Source organism: Pan troglodytes, chromosome 1 (genome assembly GCF_028858775.2).
Source record: "Pan troglodytes isolate AG18354 chromosome 1, NHGRI_mPanTro3-v2.0_pri, whole genome shotgun sequence".
In the NCBI taxonomy this organism is placed as follows: Eukaryota; Metazoa; Chordata; class Mammalia; order Primates; family Hominidae; genus Pan; species Pan troglodytes.
Genome location: NC_072398.2, coordinates 216016689 through 216043819, shown reverse-complemented (window position 1 = coordinate 216043819; position 27131 = coordinate 216016689). Strand labels below are relative to the sequence as shown.

The window sequence follows — 27131 nt, the reverse complement described above, 5'->3', positions numbered from 1 at the left end:
TTGGTGGGTGGGGCAGTCCTTTTGGAAACAAGACTCAGATAGTCATTCGGCCATATCATTGCGTTCTCTCTACAGACCAGGTGTTCTTCCAGGCTTTGGGGGAAAACGGTGCCTAAGACAGGCTCAGTTCCTGCCCTCTTGGAGCTTACACCTTATTAGGCAGCAGGGAGGAGTCAGTCAAGTAGGAAACCAACAAGTAAAATAACAAATCAATAACATGTCAAATGCACTGATCTGAAATCTTTGCCACTTCCCTATGCTGGTGAGATCAAGCCAAGGCTAAGCTCTTTAACTTTCAACACTATAAAGCCCGGACTTCTTAGAGTCGGCCTTGGTTAATCTTTCCAGACCTATTACTGCTGCCTTACCCCCACTTCAACTGCATCAGTCACAAGGAACTACTTTCCACCCCCACCTACCTCGTACTCCTGCTCAAAGCCAGGAACTTTGGCGGCTTTTTTCCTTCCTGTTCTTTCTGCTTTTCTTTCTAGACTGCCCAGAGGCTTTAGAAAACACCATAATTTCAATTCCAGAAGTTTATCCTAAGAAAACAGTTAATGAGTATAAGGAGTTAGTTTCGAGACTGTTATTTTTTGTAATAATAGCAACAAAATTAGAAACCCATTTTGTTTTTAATCTGTCCAGAGATGGTCCTAGCCATGACCCTTTAAATAAATTTTTGTTTAATTTTGGAATAATTTTAGATTTATAGAAAAGTTGCAAAGGTAATATGGGGCATTTTTGTCTATGCTTCACCCAACTTCCCCTAATGTTGGCTTTTTTGGGGGGGGGGAGGGGGAGGGGACACAGTCTCACTCTGTTACTGAGGCTGGAGTACAGTGGCACGGTCTCGGCTCACTGCAACCTCCACCTCCTGGGGTCGAGCGATTCTCCTGCCTCAGCCTCCTGAGTAGCTGGGATTACAGGCATGCACCACCATGCCTGGCTAATTTTTGTATTTTTAGTAGAGACAGGGTTTCACCATGTTGGCCAGGCTGATCTTGAACTCCTGACGACCTCAGGTGATCCACCCACCTCGGCCTCCCAAAGTGCTGGGATTACAGGCGTGAGCCACCACGCCCCGCCTAATGTTGGTATCTTACATAATCATATTATACTTATCAAAGCTAAGAAATTGACATCACAACTAACTAAACTACAGACTTTATTTTTATTTCGCCGATTTCCCACTGCATTTTTATTCACCAGGATCCACTTCAAGATGCCACATTGCATTTGGTCATCTTGTCTCCTTAGTATCTTCCGAACTGTGACACTTTCTCAGTCTTTCTTAAATTTCATGACCTTGAGAACTTTGAAGAGTACTGGTTAGTGTTTTGTAGAACTTCCCTGAATTTCAGTTTGCCTGATGTCTTCTCGTGACTGGACTGGGCCTTTGGGTTTTGGGAAAGAATCCTACAAAGGTGAAGTGTGCTTCTCACTGAATCATGTTAGGATGGAGATAATATTAGTGTAACTTCTTATTGATGACATCAGCCTTGGTCACTTGGTTAAGGTGGTGTCTGCCACATTTCTCTGCTGTAAAGTTACTACAGTCCCTTTTTGGAAGGGCCTTCTTTAACATGAGAGCGAAAGGCAACATTATAAAAGAGATTATTGAAAATGATTCTTAGATTAGGCTCCTAAAATTTAAAAACTTTGATATATCAAATGATAAACTGGGGACAATATTTGCAACACAGAACAGACAAAGGGTTGTGTTCTGAATACATGCAGGAGCTTTGCTTTTTTTTTTTCCTTTTTTTTTTTTTTTTGAGATGGAGTCTCGCTCTGTCACCAGGCCAGAGTGCAGTGGCACAATCTCGGCTCACTGCAACCTCTGCCTCCTGGGTTCAAGCGATTCTTCTACCTCAGTCTCCCGAGTAGCTGGGACTACAGGTGCACGCCACCACACCCAGCTAATTTTTGTATTTGTAGCAGAGACGAGGTTTCACCATGTTGGCCAGGATGGTCTCCACCTCTTGACCTTGTGATCCGCCCACCTCGGCCTCCCAAAGTGCCAGGATTACAGGCATGAGCCACCACACCCAGCCTGCTTTTCTAGTTAGTAAGGAAAAGCTGAATGCCCTAGTTGAGAAATGGGCTAAAGAAGAAATGCTGAGGCCAGGCACAGTGGCTGACACCTGCAATCCCAACGTTTTGGGAGGCTGAGGTGGGAGGATTACATGAGCCCAGGAGGTAGAGGCTACAGTGAGCCGTGACTATGCCACTGCAGTCCAGCCTGGGTGACCCTGTCTCAAAAAAAAGAAGAAGAAATGCTGGTGGCCAATTAGTACATGGGAAAAAAAAGAATCAGTATTCAGCCTCATTGTATTAAAGGAAATGCCAATTAAAACAATGCCATCTTTCACACAGGAAATCTAAAATGTTTTAAAAGTTCTAAAATTTTAATTTAAATAATGCTAACTGGGAGGTAGTGCTTTCAGGAGCTCAGCATAGAAGTGTAAACTGGAGAACAGTCTGAAAATGCAGGCCCAAACCTTTAAAGCACTTAGCTTTAAAACACTTTTAATTCCAAGATTTCAACCTTGTTATTAATATCTTCAATACCAAGATTTTATCCCGAGGTAACAATTTATGGTTGTATACAGAGTTAATTTCAACAGTATTTTTTATAATAGCAATAAAACTAAAAATCAAATATATTTGCAGCAACAGGGAATTGGTGACATAAATTGCAGCTCTTTCATATACTGAAGTGGTCCTCAACCACTAAAAATTCCAGTATTGATGAATACTGATGATATGAAAGATTGTTCATTATACATCAAATTTTTCAAAATTAAGGTTATACTGGGAGGTGGAGGTTGCGGTGAGCCGAGATTGCGCCACTGCACTCCAGCCTGGGTGACAGAGTGAGATTTCGTCTCAAAAAAAAAGTTAGGGTTATAAAACATATTGCAGCAATATCCCATTTTTGTAAAAAACAAAAAAGTATTTTGTTTACACAGCACACAAGAAAGCATGGAGACCATCATAGATATTTATCAGCAGTTATGGATGGGGGTAGCCATGGGGGGTTTCGATATTCTTTCTGCTAATCTATATTTAACTAATTTTTATTTCTTAAACAAGCATTGTTTTCATAACAAAACTGTTATTGATAACACCTTCTCCTCCCATTTGGAACTTTAATGACCTGTGCTGAAGACCCATAGGCTTCTTATGCATCCCACAGGGATTACTGCCAGGCAAGGTGCTTTGGGAACTGTAGAGAGCTTTGAAGACATCAGCTGCCACTCCTGGTGGTTGGTTTACCCTTCAAACTTCGAGTATCTGGGCCTCCCTTCTTAGACTTAGGAAGCTGAGATAGGAGCATGGTGGAAGCCACAGCAGCCGACTCATAGGCAACTGTGAGAAAATACTCACCCAAGGCTGGGCGCGGTGGCTCACGCTGTAATCCCAGCACTTTGGGAGGCCAAGGCGGGCGGATCACTTGAGGTCAGGAATTTGAGACCAGCCTGACCAACGTGGTGAAACCCCGTCTCTACTAAAAATACAAAATTAGCTGGGCATGGTGGCAGGTACCTGTAATCCCAGATACTCGGGAGGCTAAGGCAGGAGAACCCCTTGAACCCAGGAGGCAGAGGTTGTAGTGAGCCAAGATCAGAGCACTACACTCTAGTCTGGATGGCAGAGTGAGACTCTATCTCAAAAAAAGAAAGAAAAGAAAATACTCGCCCAGCATTGTATTTTATATATATGTATGTAATTTTCCATTTGAACACAGTTCGATGAGTTTTGACATACAAGCAGTCATGTAACCACCACCACAATCAAGATGTAGCAAAGTTCCATCACCCCCCAAAATTCTCTCCTGCTGCTTCTTTGTAGTCTTTCCTGTCTCCACCCCCCAGCAGCCACTGATCTTTTTTCTGTCCTTATAGTTTTGCCCTTTCCAGGATATCACGTGAATAGAATCATACAGTATGGTGCCTTTGGAGTCTGGCTGCTTCTACTCAGTAGAATACATTTGAGATGGCTGGGTGCGGTGGCTCACGCCTGTAATCCCAGCACTTTGGGAGGCCGAGGCGGGCGGATCACAAGGTCAGGAGATCGAGACCATCCTGGCTAACATGGTTAAACCCCGTCTCTCCTAAAAATACAAAAAATTAGCCGGGCGTGGTGGCGGGTGCCTGTAGTCCCAGCTACTCGGAAAGCTGAGGCAGGAGAATGGCATGAACCCGGGAAGCGCAGCTTGCAGTGAGCCGAGATGACACCACTGCACTCCAGCCTGGGCGACAGAGCGAGACTCCATCTCACAAAAAAAAAAAAAAAGAATACATTTGAGATTTCCCCATACTGCATTTATTCCATGGTATGAATGTGCAGGACCACAGTTTACTTATCCCTTCACCTGTTAAAAGGATATTTGGATTGTGTCTACTTTTTGGTGATTACGATTAAAGCTGCTATAAACATTCAGAGGTTTTAGTATCAACATATGTTTTCATTTCTCTTGGGGAAATACCTAGGAGTGGAATTATTGGGTTTGTATGTGAGTGTATGTTTATCTTTATATGAAATGACTAAACTTAGGAGGTTAGGGCCAGTTCCTCCAGCCAGCACCAGGGCTATGCAGGGACCTAATGAAACATTGATAATATCCTCCCCTCCCATTTGGAACTTCAGTGACCTATGTTGAAGACCCGGTGAAACCATCTGTCTTTTCTGGAGTGATGCTTTCACTTTGCCAGCTGATGTGGGTTTCACCCTGCTGGTAGGAGGTTGACCACCTCCCCATTGATGACTCTCCCTTTCCCATATCACAGGCATGGAAATGACAATGAGTAGTGATAGTTCTTAACTTAAATAACTTTTTCATTAACTCTTTTTCTTTAATTAGGAAACTAATATATGCACATGGTATAAAAAAATCAAATGGTGTAAAAGGATGTCCAATGAAAAAATATACATCTCCCTCTCATTCCAGTCTCCCAGTCCCTTATACGAGCGTAGCCACCATCTGCTATTTCTTGTATATACTTCTAGAAATTGTCTCTGCATATAATGATGCTTTTAGATGCTGCTTTTAGATGTTTGCGTGGTCATCAAAGCAATAAAGTATTATAGTGGTCAGGATCATTATGAAATTGTTGGGTAATTTCAAACTTGTAATAACTCCTATGAGGGTCCTCAATCACCTTTAAGGACCCACTAACCACCTGAAATGGTCTGTCAAGCGTTCTCTGTCAAGTATTCTATCTCTGTATTTTTCTGTGGCAGGTCAGTAGCTTTCATCAGATTCTCAAAGGGGTCTGTGCACCAAAAGAAAGAAGGGGAATGGGGAAGAAAAGAAGGAAGGAAGGACTGTAGAGGCAATCTTTTACAGACAAATGGTAGATAAATGTATAATGAGCTTGGATACATCTGCAATTAGCTGTAACTCAGAATGTATAAGTTCCAATTTTATGTATTATTGCCCCTTGGTTTTATGACTGGAAGCTGGTAGAACCACTGATTTAACAGCATAGGCTGTTTTGTCTTGGGCTAAGAGGAACTGTGCCTCGCTGAGCCAAGAGAGACGAAGGCCATGGAGTTCTTCAACCTTGCCTGTGTGTTTGTACTGACTCACTGCATCTGAGGAAGTCTGTTGGTAGCTTAGAACACGCGTACTCTCTCTCCCAGGGTGAGCCAGTGACTGGGAACGTCTCACAGAAAGGAGCAGACAAACTTGCTTCCCACAAGAGGGCTTCAGGCTGAAAAATATTCAAGAAGAGTTTAGGGGAATTCCTGGGAGTCAGAGCCATATCCGGCTCATGATAAAAGTTACAGATATTTGGGGACTACCCTTATTAGAGTCAATATCTGGAGTTGGAGTGGGGAGCAACTAAGCTTTCCCATCACTCTTAAGTCATTTGATGCTCAAAACAGTTTTATGTTGGGGAAACCGAGGCAGGAGTATGCTAGCTACATACAGTGCAAACTACCCCACATCTGAAGGACTTAAGGCACTCCAGTTACATTTTCATATATTGGGTGGGAAGGTGGGGTCTTGGCTCCACACAGTCATTCAGGGACCCAGGCTTCTATCTTCAGCACTTCCTCTCCAAGGGTTTAGTGAGCTAATAACAGGGCCCACAGCTAGAAAGTGAGGGAGTCGGGATTTGAACCCAGCCAGTCTCATTCTGAACTATGATGCTATGGTGAGAAACAATAGTACTGGCATCTAACTAGATCTACCTGGCATGTAACTTCAGAACTGGGAAGTGGGAGATAACTTGGGATTCTGAGGAACATTTGTTCCTTGTTGCCAAGGAATCAAGCTCTTCTTTTTAAGGAGTGAGATGGGTAAATCTGAGAGACTTTTTTTTCACTTTGTCTTCAGGTGAGAATTTTCAGATTCAACACATAAAAATGAGAGCCTTTGCCCCCCAAAAGTTTGCCCCTGAAATAAATGTGCATGAGACTATGTTGCCTGGTGCTTGGGTCTTTTCATTAGCAAATATCAACCCCCAAAAGCTGATCGCCCTTCCACCATGTTACTGCTCATTGCAGGGAGGAAGTTTGAGACATTTCAGCAACCTGATTAAAAGATTTTTTCCCAGTTGAAATGTCTTCTTGCAGAAACAACCCAAATGTCCCATATAAAAGCCTATGGTTTCTACAAGGTTATACAAGGGGACCACCACATGGCCATTCAACATGGCAATGACACAGAAGGCTCTGAAAGACATAGAAAGATGTCTAATTTGCTAATGTAAAAAGGCAGATTACGAAGCTGTCCATTTTTTATTTCAAAATTCCCTAATACGCAAAGAATAAAAATTTGACTATTTACTATAATGTTTCCAATGTTTATTCCTAACGGATTACAAGTAATTTTTATTCCCTCTCTCCCTGTCTTCTCTTTTCTAACCTGTACTTTCTGAGTTTCCCACAGAGAAACAATGTATGACTTTGTATTAAAGTAACAGCTTTAAGTTCAAATGGTCCTAATGATCTGGGTGACCTTGAGCGATGGCTCACTTTCTCGAAATGGGGAGAATAGTTTTAGGATTTTGTGAAGATTCAACTATAAATGTACTTAAAACAGTACATGTTCAATACATTTTTAGGTGTTACTGTCATAATTATTTTTGAAAATCTTTCCATTCTAGTAAGTCCATTCCAAATCCAAGCCAAGCACACCTGAGAGTCGTGGGGCTTTATCTCAGAATGCCTGGGAGTACAGACCCGTGAGCAAGCCAACTTCCTCCTTTCCCTCCTCTCCCCCGGCCCTCTGCTGCAGGGCAAGGTAAAGCTAGGTGCCTGGGATACTGCTGGGTTTTTTTTTTATCTTTTTTTTTTTTTTTTTGAGATGGAGTCACTGCAACCTCCGCCTTCCAGTTTCAAGCGATTCTCCTGCCTCAGCCTCCTGAGTAGCTGGGATTACAGGTGCGCACCACCACGCCCGGCTAATTTTTGTATTTTTTGGTAGAAACGGGGTTTTGCCATGTTGCCCAGACTGGTATCAAACTCCCAGGCTCAAGTGATCTGCCCACCTCAGGCTCCCAAAGTGCTGGGATTATAGGCGTGAGTCACCACCACACCTGGCCTACTTTAACCATTTTTAAGTGTACAATTCTGGGACATTAAGCACATTTACAGTGCTGTGTGACCATCGCCACTGTCTTTTTCCAGAACTACTACATCATCCCAAACAGAAATGGAGGCAGGTTTTCTTTTTTTGAGACGGAGTCTTGCTCTGTCGCCCAGGCTGGCGTGCAGTGTTGCGATCTCGGCTCACTGCAAGCTCCGCCTCCCGGGTTCATGCCATTCTCCTGCCTCAGCCTCCCAAGTAGCTGGGACTACAGGCGCCCGCCACCACGCCTGGCTAATTTTTTGTATTTTTAGTAGGGACGGGGTTTAACCGTGTTAATCAGGATGGTCTTGATCTCCTGACCTCGTGATCCGCCCGCCTCGGCCTCCCTAGAGGCAGGTTTTCTAAATGCTTGCATGAGTGGTTCTCCATCTTCAGCTTGTGTTAGAATCCTCTGGAGTGGGGGGCTTGTTAAAACATAGATTGCTGGGTCCTCCCTCCTCCTCCACCCCCTGCCACATCTCCCACCCCCAGTTGCTGATTCAGTAGGTCTGAGTGGGGCCCCAGGATTTGCATTTCTAACCAGCTCCTGGGTGACGCTGATGCTGTTGATTTGGGGCCACGCCTGGAAGACCGCTGTTTTAGATCAAAAGGTTTGCAGGTCAGAGTGGATGACGGCATCCTTCCAGGTCAATGAGAGAAGCCAAACTTCTATGACCTATGGGATAAGGGGTCTGTTATAGGAATTAGATCTTATGCATTCATAGCGGGGGCAGCAGAAAGGAAGGTGGAAGAGTTGCCGGGGACCAGGGGCATCGCCACCTGGCCCTGGGTACATGGGCAAACTGGTGGAGAAATCTACAGCCAGCCGTTGTCTGGTCCATCCCCAGCCAAGTGTCCGCGGGGGGGCCTGGGCTGCTGTTGGTTAACAGGACCAGCAGTCAGGGAAAGAGCTGGGTGCAGAATGGAGGACACGCTCGAATGTGCTGGAACCCACGGGGCTGTCTCTCACCTCATCCAATCATGATGACCTCTAAAGTCTAATGGCCGCTGCTTCACTTCCATCTCCCAGCTTTCCACAGATTCCTCTTTTGACCAATTATAACCCAGAACCAGTCAGAGAAGGGGATTCTGGGAAAAGTAGTTCCAGCTTAACCAAGCCCGCACAGCAGGAACTACCACAGCTGATCAATCAGTCCTTGCCGCCGAACCTCCTCCTTGAACCCACAGGTGGTTTCTGGGGCTTTGTTGGGGGTTCCCTGACTCTCTTGACAGGACCTTCTAGTAGAAACAGATGTGGTCCATCCCAACAACCCCTTGCTCAGATCATCAGCTGAGAACTTAATAAAAACAGATTCCCAGGCCCCAGCCCAGGCCTGCCGAGTCAGACTTCAGCAGTGGGACTCAGGAATCAGATTTTCAAACAAGCTCTCTACTGGTTAAGATACCTAGCCAGGTTTGGAACTTCTGACGTATGGAAAAGAAAGTGGACTCTGTCCAGGCACAGTGGCTCACACCTGTAATCCCAGCACTTTGGGAGGCGGAGGCAGGTGGATCGCTTGAGCCCAGGAATGCAAGACCAGCTTGGGCAACATGGCAAAACTCCATTTCTGCAAAAAAGAAAAAAATACCAAAATTTGTGGAGCATGGTGACACGTGCCTGTAGTCCCAGCTACTTGGAAGGCTGAGGTGGTAGGGTCACCTGACCCTGGTAGGTCAAGGCTGCAGTGAACCAAGATTGTGCCACTGCACTCCAGCCTGGGCAAGAGAGTGAGTGAGACCCTGTCTCAAAAAAAAAAAGGAAGGAAGGAGGAGGGAGGGAGGAAAGAAAGGAAGGAGAGAGAGAAAGAAGAAAAAAAGAAAAAAGAAGGAGAGAGAGAGAGACAGAGACAGAAGAAAAAGGAAAAGAGAAAGTAAGTGAACTCTGGGGCTAGACAGCCACGGGTTAGAATTCTGGTTCCACCACGTGCCAGCTTTGTGATCTTGAGCAAGTGACTTAACCCTTTATGATCCTATATTGTCTACAAGAGTTCCTCCTTTTCTATCATTTCACTCTCCACTGTTTCAGTTACCCATAGCCAACTACGATCTGAAAATATTAAATGGAAAATTCCGGAAAGATATGATTCATAAGTTTTAAATTGCATGCCATTCTGAGTAGTGTGATGAAATCTCACACTGTCCCACTCTGTCCTGCTCCAGACGTGAATCGTCTCTTTGTCCAGCAGATCCTTGCTGTCGACACTACCTGCTCATTGGTCACTTAGGAGCGGTCTGGGTTAGCAGATCAGAAAACATCGTATGTGTAAGGTCGGGTGCTGTCTGTTGTTTCAGGCATCCACTGGGGGTCTTGGAACGTATCCCCGAGGATATGTACTCAGCTATTAAATGGGCTCAATGCCTACCTTTTTCATGGAGGGTTGTGGGAACCGAATGAGGCCATGTGTAACAAACTTCTGGCAGGTGAAATATTATTGTGCTTAATCCAGTTAATAGTTGTGCCCAGACATGCCTAGGGAGTAGGTCAGATGGGCCCAGCATCTCCTCTTTCTGCTTAGGAATCTGGGGTTTAACCTGATCATATTCTTTTTTTTTTTTTTTTTGAAACGGAGTTTCGCTCTTTTGCCTAGGCTGGAGTGCAGTGGCACAATCTCGGCTCACTACAACCTCTGCCTCCCAGGTTCAAGCAATTCTCCCACCTCAGCCTTCCAAGTAGCTGGGATTACAAGCGCACACCACCACACCCGGCTAATTTTTTGTATTTTTAGTAGAGATGGGGTTTCACCATGTTGGCCAGGCTGGTCTCGAACTCCTGACCTCAAGTGATCCACCCACCTCAGCCTCCCAAAGTGCTGGGATTACAGGTGTGAGCTACTGCGCCTGGCCAACCTGATAGTATTCTTAACACAGATTGTTTTCCTGCCATCATGAAAACTAGACTTGCTTTAAAGTCTTTAGAGTCTCAGTTCATATTCCAGGCATTGTTTTATATAAATATCATCTGTTTATTTTTTCTTTAAGCAAATTTCACAAACTCCATCTAAAAAAAAAAAACACAAACAAAATTCATCTGTCAAAGAAGAGCCTTTCAACTTCTAGTTCTGTTTATCTAAAAACACCCTTTCTTCAACCTGGAATCTTGGACATTTTGCCACATGCTGAACGTTTCTATGAATTTCTTTTTGTGTCTGTCACCTTGACGTTAGTTGTCACCTTAACTAGGTAAGACTTAGGTTGTGGTCTGCATGAGTAGAACAAGCTAGTTTTTCAAGAAAGCAAGCTGGAAGGTTTCATAACACCTGCTCTTCAATGGGTTAAGGCAGTGCTCCGGGGCCAGGCCATCTGATAAAGGGAGTGGTAACTTTGAAGTGTGGCTTATAAAGAAGCTGTTATTTCCACAGCAAGCGAAAGCAGCAGTAAAGAAAACAGGGTTTTGCAGTTCCGCTGGAAGGAGGATGGGGAAAGTCAGAAATCAGGGCGGGAACTTCAAAAGCAGCTGTCAGCACTGGGCAAAGGCTGAGACAGGTGAGCATTGGGCATCTCTGAATGACATGCAGGGTTCTGTGCCTTAGACACACTTCTGTAGCCTTCGTTGATAAAATCCCATCATTTTCCATTTTCTTTTTCTGATGGATTTCACTCTCTTGTCCAGGCTGGAGTACAGTGGCTTTATCGTGGCTCACTACAGCCTCCACCTCCTGGACTCAAGCAAACCTCCCACCTCAGCCTCCTGAGTAGCTGGGACTATGGACACGCTGCCACCACACACAGCTATTCTTTAGTTTTTGTAGAAACCAGGTCTTGCTGTGTTGCCCAGGCTGGTCTCAAATTCCTGGGGTCAGGTGATCCTCCTGCCTTAGCCTTTCAAAGTGCTGGGGATTACTGACATGAGTCACCACACCCAACCCCCTCATTTTCCTATATCGGTCTCAACTCTGAAGTGTTTCAACCTGGAGACCTAGGTAAATTTCATTCGTTATTTGAGATTTTCCTATGTCAGTAAAGGGCTCAGGTTGCCATACAAATATCATACACTGGGTGGCTTACACAATAGAAATTTATTTTCTTGAAGTTCTGGGGGGTGTAGTTTAAGACCCAGCAGTGTTCAATTTCTGGCAAGGGCTCTCTTCCTGGCTTGCAGATGGCCGCCTCCTCACTGTGCCCTCACATGAACTTTCCTTGATACACGTGTGCAGAGAGAGCTCTCTGGAATCTCTTTTATGAGGGCACTAATCCCATTAGACCACCTTCATGATCTCATCTAACCTGAATTACCTACCCAAAGCCCTATCTCCTAATATGTTGGGAGTTAGAGCTTCATATGAATTTTGGATGGACACAAATATTCAGTCTGGACAGCACCCTACCATCCTTTTGGTCACTGACACTAAAATCCTCTGTCCCCTTCATCTCTCCTGCCCAAATCAAACTCATCACAAGTTCTTCTCCATTTGTCAACTTTGATTCTAAACTAGGGCCGTAGGCTGGGTGCAGTGGCTCACACCTATAATCCTAGCACTTTGGGAGGCCGAGGCGGGTGGATCATCTGAGGTCAGGAGTTCAAGACCAGCCTGGCCAACATGGCAAAACCCCATCTCTACTAAAAATACAAAAATTAGCTGGACGTTGTGGCGAGTGCCTGTAATCCCAGCTATTCGGGAGGCTGAGGAAGGAGAATAGCTTGAACCTGGAAGGCAGAGGTTGCAGTGAGCCGAGACCATACCACTGTACTCCAGTCTGGGCAATAAGAGCGAAACTCCATCTCAACAAATAAATAAATTAAATTAAATTAAATAAACTAGGGCTGTAAGCTCCTAAGTGGTTTTCTGTTCCCCTTCTATCTTGCCCATCCTCCAAGGTGATTTCTGCCTCAGGGCCTTTGCACTGGCTACCTCTGTGTATTAGTCTGTTCTCATGTGGCTAATAAAGACATACCCGAGACTGGGTAATTTACAAAGGAAAGAGGTTTAATTGACTCACAGTTCCACATGGCTGGGGAGCCCTCACTGTCATGGCAGAAGGTGAATGAGGAGCAAAGTCATGTCTTACATGGTGGCAGGCAAGAGACAGAGCTTGTGCAGGGGAACTGCCATTTATAAAACCATCAGATCTCATGAGACTTATTCACTACCAGGAGAACAGTATGGGGGAAGCTGCCCCCATGATTCAGTTATCTTCACCTGGCCCCGCCCTTGACACATGGGAATCATTACAATTCAAGGTGAGATTTGGGTGGGCGCACAGCCAAACCATATCACTCTGCCTGGGACTTCCCCACCTCCCCAGTCTGCTGCCACCGTGTCAGTCTCAGTGAAAATGTTGTCCTCTCTGAAAGCCCTTTCTTGATCACTCTGTCAAAGGAACCCATCTTCCACCTTGACTCTTACATTCTTCTGTTTTCTTTTCCGGACATCTTGTGATAGGTTATCCCTTTACTTGTTTGTCTCTTTCAGGAAAAGAGAAGCTTTGTGAGAACAGGCCTTTGGCTTGTTCACTTCTGTGTTCGTAGTGCCCAACAACCCAGTGGTTGCTCAGTCAGTGTTTATTGAAATGAATGAATGAAGTCAACAGAGATTTGTTGAGGCTTCCTGTGAACAGTCCTATGCCCAGTGTTAGAGGAGTCCCAGATAAATATAAAAAGCCCCAGAGGCAGCAGTGAGAACACAGGTGTTCAGCCCTGCGTGTTAAACTTTAGTTAGAGAGAGAAAGCGGGAATGAAACCAGCACCCTCAAGACGACTCTAAATGGCCGGTAGCAATTGGCTGATACAAACAACCTGCATGAACAGAACTTGAGAGCCACTCCCCGCTGGCCATGGCAGGAGGCTTCTGGAAGAAAGGGGAATAGAACCGTATGTGGAAGGAGAGGCCTTCAGGATGGGGTAGGGGAGGATAGAAAGGCAAGACACAGAGAGTGGAGGGCTGCAGAGGCTGGAAGATAGACCCAGGACCGTTTCCCTCCTTGGACATGTTCAGGACATTACTCTGGTCTTCCCCTGAGAGAGAACATGTTTTTCTCCACCCTGCATCATTGGTGCCTGGTACAGGGCCCTGCACAAAGTGCGTGGTCAAGGAATTAAAGAATTCAGGTTGGATGAGGTAGTTCACAGCCTCCCTGGGGAGCTGGGGCTTTATCCTGTGGGCTGTGAGGGACACTGAAGTTCTGATAGACACAGTGGCTGGAGGGTTAGCATGGCTGCGCCTGAAAGCTAGGGAAGACTTAGAGGAGTCAGTTATCACCATCAGCCAGGCCTGAGAAGTGAGAAGGAGATGGATGAGGCAGGAAGAATCACTGAAAAGGACTTTGACAAAAAGAAGCAACATATCTGGGAGCCAACTGAACATGGATATGGGCGGGAGTTGCCAATGTCTGAAAGGAGCCAGTGGGGGATATTAAGGAGAGAGTCTGGCCAGATGGGAGGTAGCAGGGAGTAGTGGGGATTGTGGCAAAGTGGGGTGCCAGGCCCCTTCCCTAGGACAGAGCCATGACTCAGCACCATGTGAGAATTTAGCCCAGAGATGCCAGATTTTCAAGTTTTGCATGCGAGATCACCCATGTTCTCAATATTGGCAATTACTCCATATTACATAAAATAAATAACCAACACTTCACAGGCCAAAGAAGACACTTCCATGGGCCAGATATAGTCCTGGAGCTGCCAGTTTGAAACGAGAGAGTGTGTGTATGTGAGAGGGGTGGAGTCAGGGAAGGGAGAGAATGCCCAAGGTCACTGAGATTTCAAGCCCAGGCCACCAGGAAAGTGATATGTCCTTGCACTGGAATAGGGAAGTCGGGAGGAACCAGGGGCTGGGGAGGATGGGCAGGGAGTGGAAGATGCTGCAGCAATGGGGATGGTCATTTGACAAAAGAGGACACAGACTGAGAACAGCTCATCCCGAGCAAGCAGCTGGATCCCAAATGCAGTTGGTCACAGACTGAAGGGGGGGCCTGTCCCTGTGGTTAATTGGTGATGGGCGTGCAGTGTCTCTCTGGGACCTTCTCTATGCTTCTCTTAAGCATTTGATTGTTTTAGATTTGGGGGATTTTTAAATTTGATTGATTGATTGATTGATTAAGATTGCATGATTTGCACCCTTGTATGAAGCAACTGTAAGAACACCGGTGTTAAACCTCAGAGAATGGGTTGCAGAATATTTCCCAGGTTATCAGTGGTCACCAACCCCATCCCCGTCCCTAAAGAGGAAGCGAGATAAGCCCAGCGCTGTAGCATAACAACTGCGCATAGCATGCCTAACGTCATGTGAAGTCTTCTAACCCATACGCGCTGATGAATCCTGGCAACTCCATTAGGGAGACACCACTTATCAAACCCTTTTCATGGCCCAGCTGAAATAACACACTGAAGTTCACCCAGCCAGGAAGGAAGTAACACAGCTGGGAGTCGAACCTAGAATCAGAACCTTTGACCCTGGCTCAATAATGCCTGCCTTGCACAGGCATTTAGCACTTTGCTGAGTTGACCCATCAGGCCACATGAGGTCCTTGTGGCTGGAGACCTGTGTGGCCAGGCTGGAGTCTTGCTAGGTGAGCAGGGGTGGAGGAGGGATTCCCTGGGGCAGAGCCAGGAGACAGTCCTGGTGGAGGAGTAGAGCAGTCCCTTCGGTTGCCCATGGTGGCTCTTCCAAGCCTTAACTCCCTTCTTGGTCCTCCCACCCCACCTGTCTCTATATCCTTGAGCTCAGCCGATTCCTCAGAGTCCTCTTGGGTCCACACCCCAGGATGAGGACTCTGAGGCTTTAGTGAGCATCAGGATCACTTGGCTAATTAAAAGCAGATGCCGGGCCTTACCTCGCATTCTGATTCTGTAAGTCCTTCATCTGGCCCAAGAATCTGCATGTTTAGCAGACCGCAAGGTAGTGCTTCCGGGGTCTTCAGATAACGGCCGGGTCTCAAACTGCTGCTCCCTTTGCTTCCTGACCCCCATCTGCTGCTCACCTACCATCTCCTTTTATATACCTCATATACTCCAGTATCACGAGTTAGTACTGGTGGTGTGCCCATTTTACAGATGAGGACATTGAGGCTCAGAAAGTTGAAGCAACTTGCCTAAAACCATCCAGACAGACCTGGATTTTTATCTCCACTGACTCTAACCACCTTGCTCTACTGCCTCTGCTAGATCTGCATTGGTCCCCTGGAGGTCCCTTAGCGGAGAGTTTAGGGGAAGGACTGAGAATGGTGCGATGTAGCAGCGTGTTCAATGGGCATGAAACCTGGTTGATGCCTTGGCAGCCGGAACTTTCCTTGTGTTATCTCCATGGGCTTTTAGCCCTCATATGAACGGCTGACATCATTAGTCAGAACAAACCACCCAGAATCGGTTCAACTTTCAAAGCTAAATGGAAATCAAAATGTGGAATGACTCAGGGACTGCTCGTTAGGAAAACTGATTCCTCTGTGACTCAGAGCAGATCTTGTAACCTCCAGGGGCTTGGCATCTGGACATGGGGCTTAAAAGAGAACAGACTGGGGAATCGCACCCCAACTGGGCAGCTGTGGCACCTGGACAGGTGATTAAAATTAGCACTTCTACCTGTGACCCAGCAATTGCACTTCTGGGTATTTATAGAGAGAAAGGCAAACATCTGCCTTTTTCACACAGGCTGGTACACAGAGGTTCAGAGCAGCATTATGCCTGACATTATGCATTTCCTGTAGTGGAGGAAACATCCCAGCTGTCCATCAGCAGGCCAACAGCTAAACAAACTGATACAGTCACACAGCTGATGGCTACTCAGCAAGTTAAAGGAAGGAAAGGAAACGGGATACAGGCCACACCATGGGTGAGCAAAGGAAGGCAAACAGAAGAGCACTTTCTGGGTGATTCCACTTCCATAAACTTTTGGCCGGTGCAATAGCTCCTGCCTGTAATCCCATCACTTTGAGAGGCCGAGGTGGGAGGATCACTTGAGCCCAGGAGTTCAAGACCAGCCTGGGCAACATGGCAAAACCGTCTCTACAAAAAATATAAAAATTAGCGGGAGTGGTGGCGCACGCCTGTAACCTCAGCTACTTGGGAGGCTGAAACGGGAAGGATGGCTTGAGCCCAGGAGTTGAAGCTGCAGTGAGCCAAGATCATGCCATTGTACTCCAGCCTGGGTGACAGAGCACGACCCTGTCTCAAAAAGCAACACAAACAAATGCAAAACCTTCTAATACAAGCAAAACTAACCGCTGGTAAAATAAGGCAGAAAGGTAGACTGAAAGAAGGTATGCACATATGAGGGAACTTTCTGGGATCATGGAAATGTCTTCTATCTGGGCAATGGTTACATGGATATATACAGTTCTCAAAAGTGCATCTAAGTGTACACTAAGATCTGTGCATTTTACTATATATAAACTGCATCTTAAGTAAATAAATAAGTAAAGGGCAGATGCCTCCGCCCCAGCCCTGGCAACTGAGTCAGCAGACCTAGGGTGTGGCCCACGAGCATCTCCATGCTCAGCAAGTGCTGAGTGTTGATGCCCAGCCTGCGGTGGGCACCACCAGACACTAATTGCTAAAGTCTCTTCTGGCTTTAGCAGGATGGCTGAGTCTTTGCAGTTGTTGAGCATTTACCATTAGTCTGTTTTTAAGCATAAACCTAATTGCGGTCAAAGTCTGGTCCCAGGGCTGTCTCCTGATTGTCAGCAAGACCAGCTCTAAGCTATGGACAAAGGCTCCTCAGTCACCGGGCAGATCCTGGCCATGTGCCGGGCATCACAGGGCCCGCTGTGCTGGGAACAGAGGCCAGCACTCACTTGCAGGGCTGCAGACATACATCAGGCACTGGGCGTCGGGCAGAACCAGACAGGCACTCTCTGATCAGTTTCTGCCTCCCTGGAAGCCCTCCAGATAATGATTTTGGCTGTGTGCTGAGGAGCTATTGTGTTATAGACACTATGCTCATTGTTTTGGGGGCATGTTTAATTATATGAGCGGATGCATTGTGTAGTTCTTAGGGGCTGGATCTAAGAGCCCCCACTTCTCCATGATTGCCTGTGTTTCTCTGTATAAGTGACCTAACCTCTCTGAGGCTCAGCTCCTCTTCTGTAAAACGAAGACAGTGGCCGTACTTCTTCCCTCACAGAGCCTTTAGCACGGGGAGCATTTAGCAAACGCTGGCTATTATTATCTAATTTAATCCTTATAATAACCCTATAGGCAAGGTGCTATTCTTATCTGCAGAGCAAAAACCAAGGCTCAGAAAGGTCAAGTCCCTCGCCCAAGGTCATATAGCTAGAAAATGGAGGAGCTGGGATTGAAACTTGGGTCTGCTCAACTCCTGCCTCTGTTCACTGCACCATGCTGTCATCAGCTTTGTGGGATGGGGATCAATGCAGAAGACCCCCTGCAGACTGGACGGAGAATCCATCGCTGGCTGAGTGAGAGCCTGTCCTTCCGGAAGGCTGTGTGCACTGGTTCCAAGAGTGATTTCACATCCCTCTTCTACCAGCTGTGGGACCTTGGACAAGTTACTTAATGCCTCAAGCCTCAGTTTCTTCATCTTTAAAATGGGAGTGCTAATACCAGCCTTAACAGGCTACAGTGAGGATGGAATGAGTCAATAGGTGTAAGGCGTATAGAACGGCACCCTGAACACTGTAAACCTTTCGTACTTGTCAGCTGATATTTGCTGTCATCTGCGAGGTCACACACACCTGTCTAGGTTTGTAACTGAGCTGGGTGGGGCTCCAGGTTGCAGTAGGATGGGAAGTTGTCCTTCATGCCTTTGAGGAAGTGACAGGATAGCCTCCAGGTGGCATGTGGCAACAGGTGTAGCAAAAAGCCTTTTTGAACTACATCCAGGGACTTGTAAGCGCTCAAATTAAACCGTCTTTTGGATTCTCTCATTTTTAAAAACTCAAAGCCTCGTTCCCAGGCTTCAGTTCCTAACCATCTTTCTTTACTCCCTTGCAAGAGATTCGGGCTGATGGTTACCGTCATGTCTAAGTAAACGATGAGCTTCCCACCCCACAGCCCTGGCTCTCAGGTCATGGCAGCAGGTTCTCGACCAGAAGGGGCTCAAGGTGAACAAACAACCTTTCTGTTTATTTATTTTGTATGCTTGCTTTAGTGTTTTGCCTGTGTTGTGGGAACCACAGCATGGGTTTCTCAAGCTGCTCTGTTTTCTTTGGGTTGAAAACAAAAATAAAAGGTGAACCATCAAACCGTGACGTCTGGCTGCCTGCGTGAAACTCCACGAGGGCTGGTTTGTAAATTTAAAATGTGTGACTGTCCGGGAGTGGTGGCTCACGCCTGTTAATCCCAGCACTTTGGGAGGCCAAAGTGGGTGGATTATCTGAGGCCAGGAGTTCAAGACCAGCCTGACCAATATGGCAAAACCTTGTCTCTACTAAAAACACAAAAATTAGCTGGGCGTGGTGGTGGGCGCCTGTAATCCCAGCTACTTGGGAGGCTGAGGCAAGAGAATCGCTTGAACCCAGGAGGTGGAGGTTGCAGTTAGCCGAGATTGCGCCATTGCACTCCAACCTGGGCAACAAAAGCAAAACTCCATCTCAAATAAATAAATAAATAAATAAATGACTGCACTAGGCTGAAAGCAGAATGGCAGTACATAATAGAGCATCCCTTCTGGAGTCAAATCCCCGCTCTCTTCTTGGCTGCATGACCTTGAGAATGTGTCACTCTTCCTCTGTGAGCCTCAGTCTCCTCATCTGTAAAATGGACATAGCCATGGCGCCTGCCCAATCGGACTGTCGTAAGATCAAGCAGGCAAGCTTTTGGCACAGCGTCAGCAAAGCTCAGCTTATGTGATCATCAGTATACCAGGACCACTCCGAGTTGAGCTGTTCAAGCTCTGGGTCTCTCGCCAACTGGCAGTGGGACCTTGAGCAAATAATTCACCTCTCTGAGCTTTGGGTTCCTCATTTGCAAAATTGAGGCCCCATGTTCTATCTAAATGGATTGTCCTGCATATTAAATTCTGGAAATAACTACCTTAGGCAGTTGGGAGCAAGAAAGAGGACAGGCAAGAAGGGCCATAGAAGGAAAGCACTGGATCCCCAAAGCTAAAAGATTATTTACATGGTGGCTGTAAGGAGGGAAGGCCAGCCTGACAGAGGACACAGAAATATCCACTGTTTCTTCTTTTGGGGGGCACAGAATCTCACTCTGTCACCCAGGCTGGAGTGCAGTGGCGTGATCTCATCCCACTGCAACCTCTGCCTCCTGGGCTCAACTGATTCTCCTACCGCAGCCTCCATAGTAGCTGGGATTGCAGGCACCTGCCACCACACCCAGCTAATTTTTGTGTTTTTAGTAGAGATGGAGTTTCACCATGTTGGCCAGGCTGGTCTCAAACTCCTGACCTCAAGTGATCCTCCCGCCTCAACCTTCCAAAGTACTAGGATAACAGATGTGAGCCACCACGCCCAGCCAATGGCTTCTAAATTTGAGTAGCCCCAGCATCTTCCCTGTTGGACTTGTTTTATGTCTGCTGGTAGAATCAACACTCTTTGGGAACATATGGATCTATGGACTTTGCTTAAACAGATTCTGAATCCAAGATGTCATTCACCAAAAAAGCACACAAGGGATAAATATCCCCCAACAGCAGAATTCTTTATTTTATAGAAGCATTCACTAGGAAATTCCTTTCAACGTTATGCATCCCTCATGTGCATAATATGCTACTTGATTTACAAATAAGGCAGTATCGTGCAGGGGTAAAGGGTACAGTGATGGGAGCAAGATCACTCCCCACCTAGCCCCAGGTACCCCGATTCTGCCAATTACCAGCTGCAAAACTTTATGTCCCTTTGCCTCCATTTCCTCATTTGTAAAAGGGAGATTATCGTACATGGTATCTATCTTGCCTATAGGTTGCATGAAGAATAAACAAGATAACTATAGATTGCATGAAGATAATTCTTGTAAAGAAAACTTACTACCACGTAGTAAAGGCACAATACATGTAGCTAGTGTTCCTTCCGATACTATTTTCTGAGTGCCTTCTGTGTGTTTGGTGCCATCTGCCCTGTGTCTGCCTTCATAGAGCTTACACCAGGGATGTGGGCTATGGACATAGAAGCAGGCAAGGCAACAAATAACATAAATAAACAAGATGATTACATGTTGTGGTCATAGCTGTGTCCAAAACCAGCAAGATGCTGAGACAGAGAACTGCATGGACAACTACTTGCAAATGTCCGGTTTGGAAAGCCTCACTGTGGAGGTCACATTTAAGTGACAGATGAGAAGAAGCCAGTGAGAAGGACAGTGGGGCCGCAGCCGCTCATTTCAAACATGAAGGTGCACGTGCCTCCTGCAAGATCCGACTCAGCAGGTCCGGGGTGGCCCTGAGTGTCTGCATTTCTTTCTTTCCTTCTTTCCTTTCCTTCCTTCCTTCTGCCTTTCTTTTTTTTTTTTTTTTTTGACGGAGTCTCGCTTTGTCACCAGGCTGGAGTGCAGTGGCACGATCTCAGTTCACTGCAACTTCTGCCTCCCAGGTTCAAGTGATTCTCCTGCCCAGCCTCCCGAGTAGCTGGGACTACAGGCGTGCGCCACCACACCAGGATAATATTTGTATTTTTAGTAGAGACAGGGTTTCACCATGTTGGCCAGGATGATCTTGATCTCTTGACCTCGTGATCCGCCCGCCTTGGCCTCCCAAAATTCTGGGATTACAGGTGTGAACCACCGCGCCTGGCCTTGCCTTTCTAACCAGCTCTCAGGGCTGTTGACACTGCAGGACCACACTGAGTGGCCAGGGACTAGCAGAGGACAGGGGGCAGAGGGTGGATCCAGGTCCAGACGACAGAGTACCTTGAAGGCAAGTGGGGAGTTTGGATTTTATTCTCAGGATAGTAGGAAGCCAGGCAGAGGAGTGACATGACTGAATGATGCTTCTAGAAGCTCATTTTGGCTGCTGCGTAAAGACTTGCTGGGGCCAGGGCAGCCGCAGAGAGACCAGGTTGGAAACTGGTATCGTTGTCCAGGTGACAGTGGCTTAGACAAAGGTGGTAGTGATGGCAGAAGCAGGAAGTAGGTGGATTTGAAACCTTTGGACAGGTAAAATCAACCACACTTGCTGAGGTGTTAAATAAAGCCATCCATCATCATATAAGATATGTGCTTATCTTAATTTTTTAAAACTCAATAGTATAGAGTATAGAGCTCTCAAGCAGGGGTGATCTTGCCCTCGCGTGGGACATTTGGCAATGTCTAGAGACATTTTTGGTTGCCCCAGCTGGGGAGATGCTATTGGTATCTAGTAGGTAGAGACCAGAGATGCTGTTATACAACCGACATTGCACAGCACAGCACTCCCAACAAAGAATTATCTGCCAGTATGTCAGTGGAGCCAGGGGAAAGAAACCTTGCATAGAAGTACAGGAAGGCAGAAATGTCCTGCCTGCCCCACCCTCGTCTGACCCCCACACCCCAAAGATAACTACTGTTCCCAGTGTGCTTGATGGTCCAGACTTTGTTCTGTGCGTATACGCAGATTTCCCATAAGCCACCTCACCGGTGAAGTAATGCTTGGGAAATGCTCAAAACTTAGGAGCCCTGAGCCCACCATAGGAAAAGACTGTTCATTTTGTCAAATCTGTTCTATTCCTACCCCATGGGGAAGGTTACTGCCACATTGCCCAAAACTGTATTCATTCTATCAGCTGTGATATTTTTTCTTTTTCTCCAAAGAACTCTCCAAAAATTGCTATCCTTGTGACCTAGGCAGCCTTCTCTAACTGGGACTAACTCATGAAACCTGAGAATTTCAGTGCAGGAAGAAATGTTGGGATAATATAGTCCTACCCAAGTTCTTACTGTACAGGTGGGAAAACTGAGGCCCAATACTTCTTGGAAGTGGGGAAATCCCCTTATAATAAGTAGTCTCTTCTTCATTTACTGGGATATTAATTTCAGATTTTCAGTTTAATACACAGTTATGGCTTATGTTTCTGATTTATTTTTCCTGGTCGTGTCTATATGTGAGGTTGGTTACAATGGGTGACAAAAGGGACATTCTTAGCCTTGTACTTCCAGAGTGCTGTGACAGGTGGTCTCCAAAAGATGGGAGGAATTTTACCAGTCTGTGAACTTGAACTCTGTAGTCTGGGAAGACCAGTTGAATCTCTTTTCACTGGCTGAACTGAGTGTCATCTTCCTATGCCCATCTGTGGGTACCACAGCTGTGCAGAGGTCAGTTTTGAGTTCAGGCTCACACGTGGAATGCTGTAGCCTGTGGCCATCCTCCTGTTATCCGTGCTGTCATCCTTTTAAACGTCCACAGAGACCTCCAAGTGGAAAGAACCATGTCTACCCCATTAGAACCCCAAGCAAGGACTCTGCAGGTCAGAGAGGCTGACTCCATGGCAGCAATGAGGGCTCCAACAGCTGGAATCCAGTCCTGTCCTCCAGCTACCTGTGTCCTGAGCCCAAGGGAGGGACCCTGCCCCCTCCTCCCACTCAGCCAGTAGAGAGAGGCGGGAGCCTCTTGAGAGGCTTAGGAAGGCACCCTGGGAAGCCTCCCTACTTGTTTTCCCAAACCCCTCAGGTTGGGGGTAAATGGTGTGAAGGAGTCTGGTCTTTGATTCTTTGGCACTGGGGAGCCACTGAAAGTTCTTGAGCAGGAAGTAACCGGATAGAAAATGGCTATTCCAGGAGGATGAAAATGGCAGCAGTGTGCTGGGTGAATTGGATGGACAGGAAAGACGGGGAAGGAAGCCCGGTGGGTACAGTGAGGAATAACAGTCTACCCCAGAATGGCAGCAGTGAAAACAGAAAAGGGGGAAGAGATGGGCATTTGTGACTAATGGATGTTTGTGACTTGCCCCTGAATGAGGGAGAGCCGGGGGTCATGGATGACCTTGGTTTTGACCCCAGATGAGGAAAATGGTGACTCTGCCGATAGGGGAAATGGGCAAAGTTTACTTAGCCTCTCCCAGCCTCACTTAAGACATCTGTAGAATGGGGTTGTGTATTGAGTGGTGGGGAAGATTAAATGAAATTGTGCATGGAAATTAACCCAGGCCTGAGGGGAGTGGCAGGCACTAGGACCACGAAGAGCCTTATGAGCAGGGCTTTATCCTGGGAGGCCATAGGGAGCCATGGAGGGATGTTGCCTGAGGGTGGGATGGTCACATTTGCCTTTTGGAAGGACCTCTCTGAGAGCAGTGGAGAGAGGGCAGGCCAGGGGGCAGGGAGACCACAGGGGAGGCCTTTGCAGTCTGTATCCAGGTGAGGTGTGGGGTTGGTCCAGACCAAGCAGAAAGTAGGGGGCAGTCCTGAAGCAGGCCGGCTGCCTTGTGTGCCTCCTCCCCTTTGTGCTTGGGGAAACCACTGGGAGGAATGCGAGGTGGCCAGCATGTGTCCCGGCAACCCCACTGTCGGGGGATATGTGTGACTGATGGGCCATCTCTACACAAAACCTGCACTGGGCCGGGCCCTCCAGCAGCTGCAGGACATCAGAGGCTGAGCTGTTTGACCAGAGAGGCCACAGCTATCCAGTGGGAGTGTGCGGCCCCAGGCAGAGTCACCCTCCTTCCAACACAGCACCTCCATCCCCCAACCCCCATCCACCCCTCCCCGAGTCAGATCCCCATCCCCCACTGGCTCCTTGGGGACTGGATCTTAATTCGCCCTGTTGCCACCACTCTGCCCTCATCTCTTCCTCCCCTGCGCTTCCACAGGTCCCCTGCACTTCTGCTCACTTTTCCCTCATCTGTGCTGTCCATGCCTCTCTGTTCCTTCCTGCCCCTGGCCCCTAGCATGTGGTCTCACTGCGGCTTCTTCTCTCTTTGCCCATCTTGGGCATGCAGGAGGCTGAGGGCAGAGGGTGGTGATGCCTGTAGGTCCTAGCACCATGCCCGGCCCATGGGGGCAGATGGAGCCCCAGGGGCTGTCTGCCTGCTCTGTCAATCCATCTCTGCTTTCTTTCTTTTCTCCTGTATCTGTTTGCCGGATGTGGATCATAACCTTGACAATAACGTTTTCAAGGGCAGGCCTGGTTCTTCCACCCTCTATTTCCTGCTAACAGCCCAGAGGCATTCCCACCACGGTGATTTATGACCCTCTCTATGGGGTGGCGTCTTCTAGGGCAGTGGCCTAGGAGACATTTTCCAACTTGCAGCCCTGGGACTCTGTCCTTCTTCCCTCACTGCTGGGGCCACAGCCCTCTCTCAGTGAGTGACCTTAGCAGCCATCCTCAAAACATCCCGGCCAAGGAAAGAGCTCTGATAAAACCCTCAGAGCCTGACTCTCAGCCCCCATTCCTGACCCCCCACTTTGCAGCTGCCAGCGACCTGACTGTGCAAGCTGAGAGGATGCATGGGCACAGGTGGCATTAGCTGCTCGCGCTGTTGGCACCAAGCTGGCCTCAGAAAAGGGGGGGTGGGTTTTGTTTTACTGTTTTGGTCACTTATTTCATTTAAAAAAATTTATTAGATGAGAGTGTTTTTGGCTCATACAACGGAAACATTGCTAGGTCCAGCTGGATTTCTGGGTCCAGTGGTACCCTCTGGAGTTTCTCTGAATCTCCACCTCGGCTCGCGTTAGCTCCCTGCTGGTCCCCTCCTCAGGCAGCCTCTCCCCTTGCGATGACAAGACGGCCACCAGCAGCTGCAGGCTGCATCCTGTCCTTCCTGCAAACCCAGAGGGACAGGGAAGTCTCAGTGTTTCTCCCAAAGCAAAGAACTGAGCCTCACTGGTGCTGACTGGGCCACAGCCCCGCCCCCTGGGACACAGAAGAACTGATTGGCTAGGCCTGACCACACCCAGCCTTAGAACCTGCAAGGAAGAGGCCCTGCCTGGTAGGCAAGCACATGACATGGCCACCACATCACCTGGGTGCTCAGCAAGGTAACCCTGGGCAGCCCAGCTCACCCAGCCCAGCATGGCCATACCCCAGGGCCCCCAAAGACCCTTGTTGGGAATCACTTGTGCAACAGGCTCGGATAGATTTACACTCCAGAAAGACAGTAGCATTCTACTTGAAGGGTCTCTGCAGTGACTTCTTTTCCGATAACAAGAAGCATTCCTCAGTTTACCTGTTTGGGACTTTCCTATTTGGTGTTAGGCTTTTGTAAAGAGAGGGCGTACCTGTGGGGGACCTGGCACTGGGTCATTTCCCCAAAATGCCATTGCCGTGTCCCCCAGCACCTGGGTGACTGCTACATCACTGCCTGTGACCTCAACTCTCTTCCTTCCTCTTACAGCAGGGATGAGATCACAGCCAGGAAGTGTTGGGATGATTCCATTACAAAGATGATGTTTGTTGAATGGATGTCTGGAGAGAGACAGCAGCCAGAGGTCAGCAGCTTTGCTCCTGCCTCTCCAGGGTCCACCCTTACTGGGCAGTACCATCCAACCATCCATGCCCAGCTCATAGAGGGCACTCAGGAAATAGCAGCTGATATTTGGTCATTATATATTTTTTTGGAGACAGAATCTTGCTGTGTTGCCCAGGCGGGAGTACAGTGGCGTGGTCTAGGCTCACTGCAACCTCCACCTCCCAGGTCAAGTGATTCTCCCACCTCAGCCTCCCGAGCAACTGGGATTACACGCACCCTTCACCACACCCGACTAATTTTTCCTTTTTTTTTTTTTTTTTAGTAGAGACAGGGTTTCACCATGTTAGCCAGGCTAGTCTCAAACTCCTGACCTCAGGTGATCCACCTGCCTCGGCCTCCCAAAGTGCTGGGATTACAGGCGTGAGCTACCTCGCCCAGCACTATTGTTATTGTGCTGGTTGTTCAGCCTGGAAGTTTCTCCAGGCTCAGGAAGCAGTCTTGACCCTTGCTGGCCTTCACCTCTCTGGATGCCTCCATTCCATGCCTAAACATTTGGAGTTACAATTCCTTAGCTCATCTTTTGGATCTAAACACCCCAGAGGGTAGAGATGATGCTGGCATAGCTCCTGGCCTGAGGGAACACTCACCGATCTACCTGAGGCTGGGACACCCACCGTGGGGCTTTCAGGAGGATGATCTGGTTTTGAATCTGCACAGTGCTGGTTATGAGCCTGTGATCTCCACTCCCTTCCCTCCTCTTACAGCAGGGACAAGACAGCAGCCAGGGAGTGTTGGGATGATTCCATTTACAAAGATTACATGCAAAATGTCCAGCTCAGTGGCTGGTACCGGGGCAGGGCTCTAGGCCTGTGGGTTGAGATTCATCTGTGAAGCCCAGAGAGGGCAAAGTTCCTGGACATAAGGCCTCAGGCAGTCCCGTGAGCCCTGGATAGCAGGGGCTAACCCAAGGTGGCAGAGAGGCCCTTTCGGCATTCAGCCTTGACCCCTGTCTTCCAAGGCAGGTTGCTTAAGATATTGGTATTTGTCTTTGCTACTGACGGCCGGGGACAACCCCTCATCCCCTTCCCTCTCTCTGTCATTAGCAAACCTCTGCTTCTGACCTTAGATAAAGGAGTGCTTTGTTCATGGAACTGGTGTGTAGATTAAAAACTCCTTCTTTTAGAGCAGGGCTTGGGGGCAGGTGAGAGACAGGATTTTAGAGGGGTTCAGAGGATGGACTCTGGACTCACTATCTGTCTCACAGCCGTGCCCTGCTACTTATTAACATGAGGCTTTGGGCAGGTTAAGGAACCTCTCTGGGCTCGAG

At 47.5% G+C, this 27131-nt stretch overlaps 1 protein-coding gene and 1 non-coding gene across 6 annotated transcripts in view; one reads left to right on the top strand and one right to left on the bottom strand.

Moving 5' to 3' along the window:
• The window catches only part of TMEM51 (transmembrane protein 51), a 67578-nt gene that overhangs the window by 10355 nt on the left and 30092 nt on the right, over positions 1 to 27131 (top strand). The gene's annotated exons all lie outside the window — the stretch shown is intronic.
• On the bottom strand, positions 2514 to 8616 carry TMEM51-AS2 (TMEM51 antisense RNA 2). Its single transcript, XR_008538164.2, has 3 exons — positions 8556 to 8616; positions 8127 to 8261; positions 2514 to 5720 (listed from the first exon to the last, which is right to left on the bottom strand). It is a non-coding gene; the product is annotated as a TMEM51 antisense RNA 2 (transcript).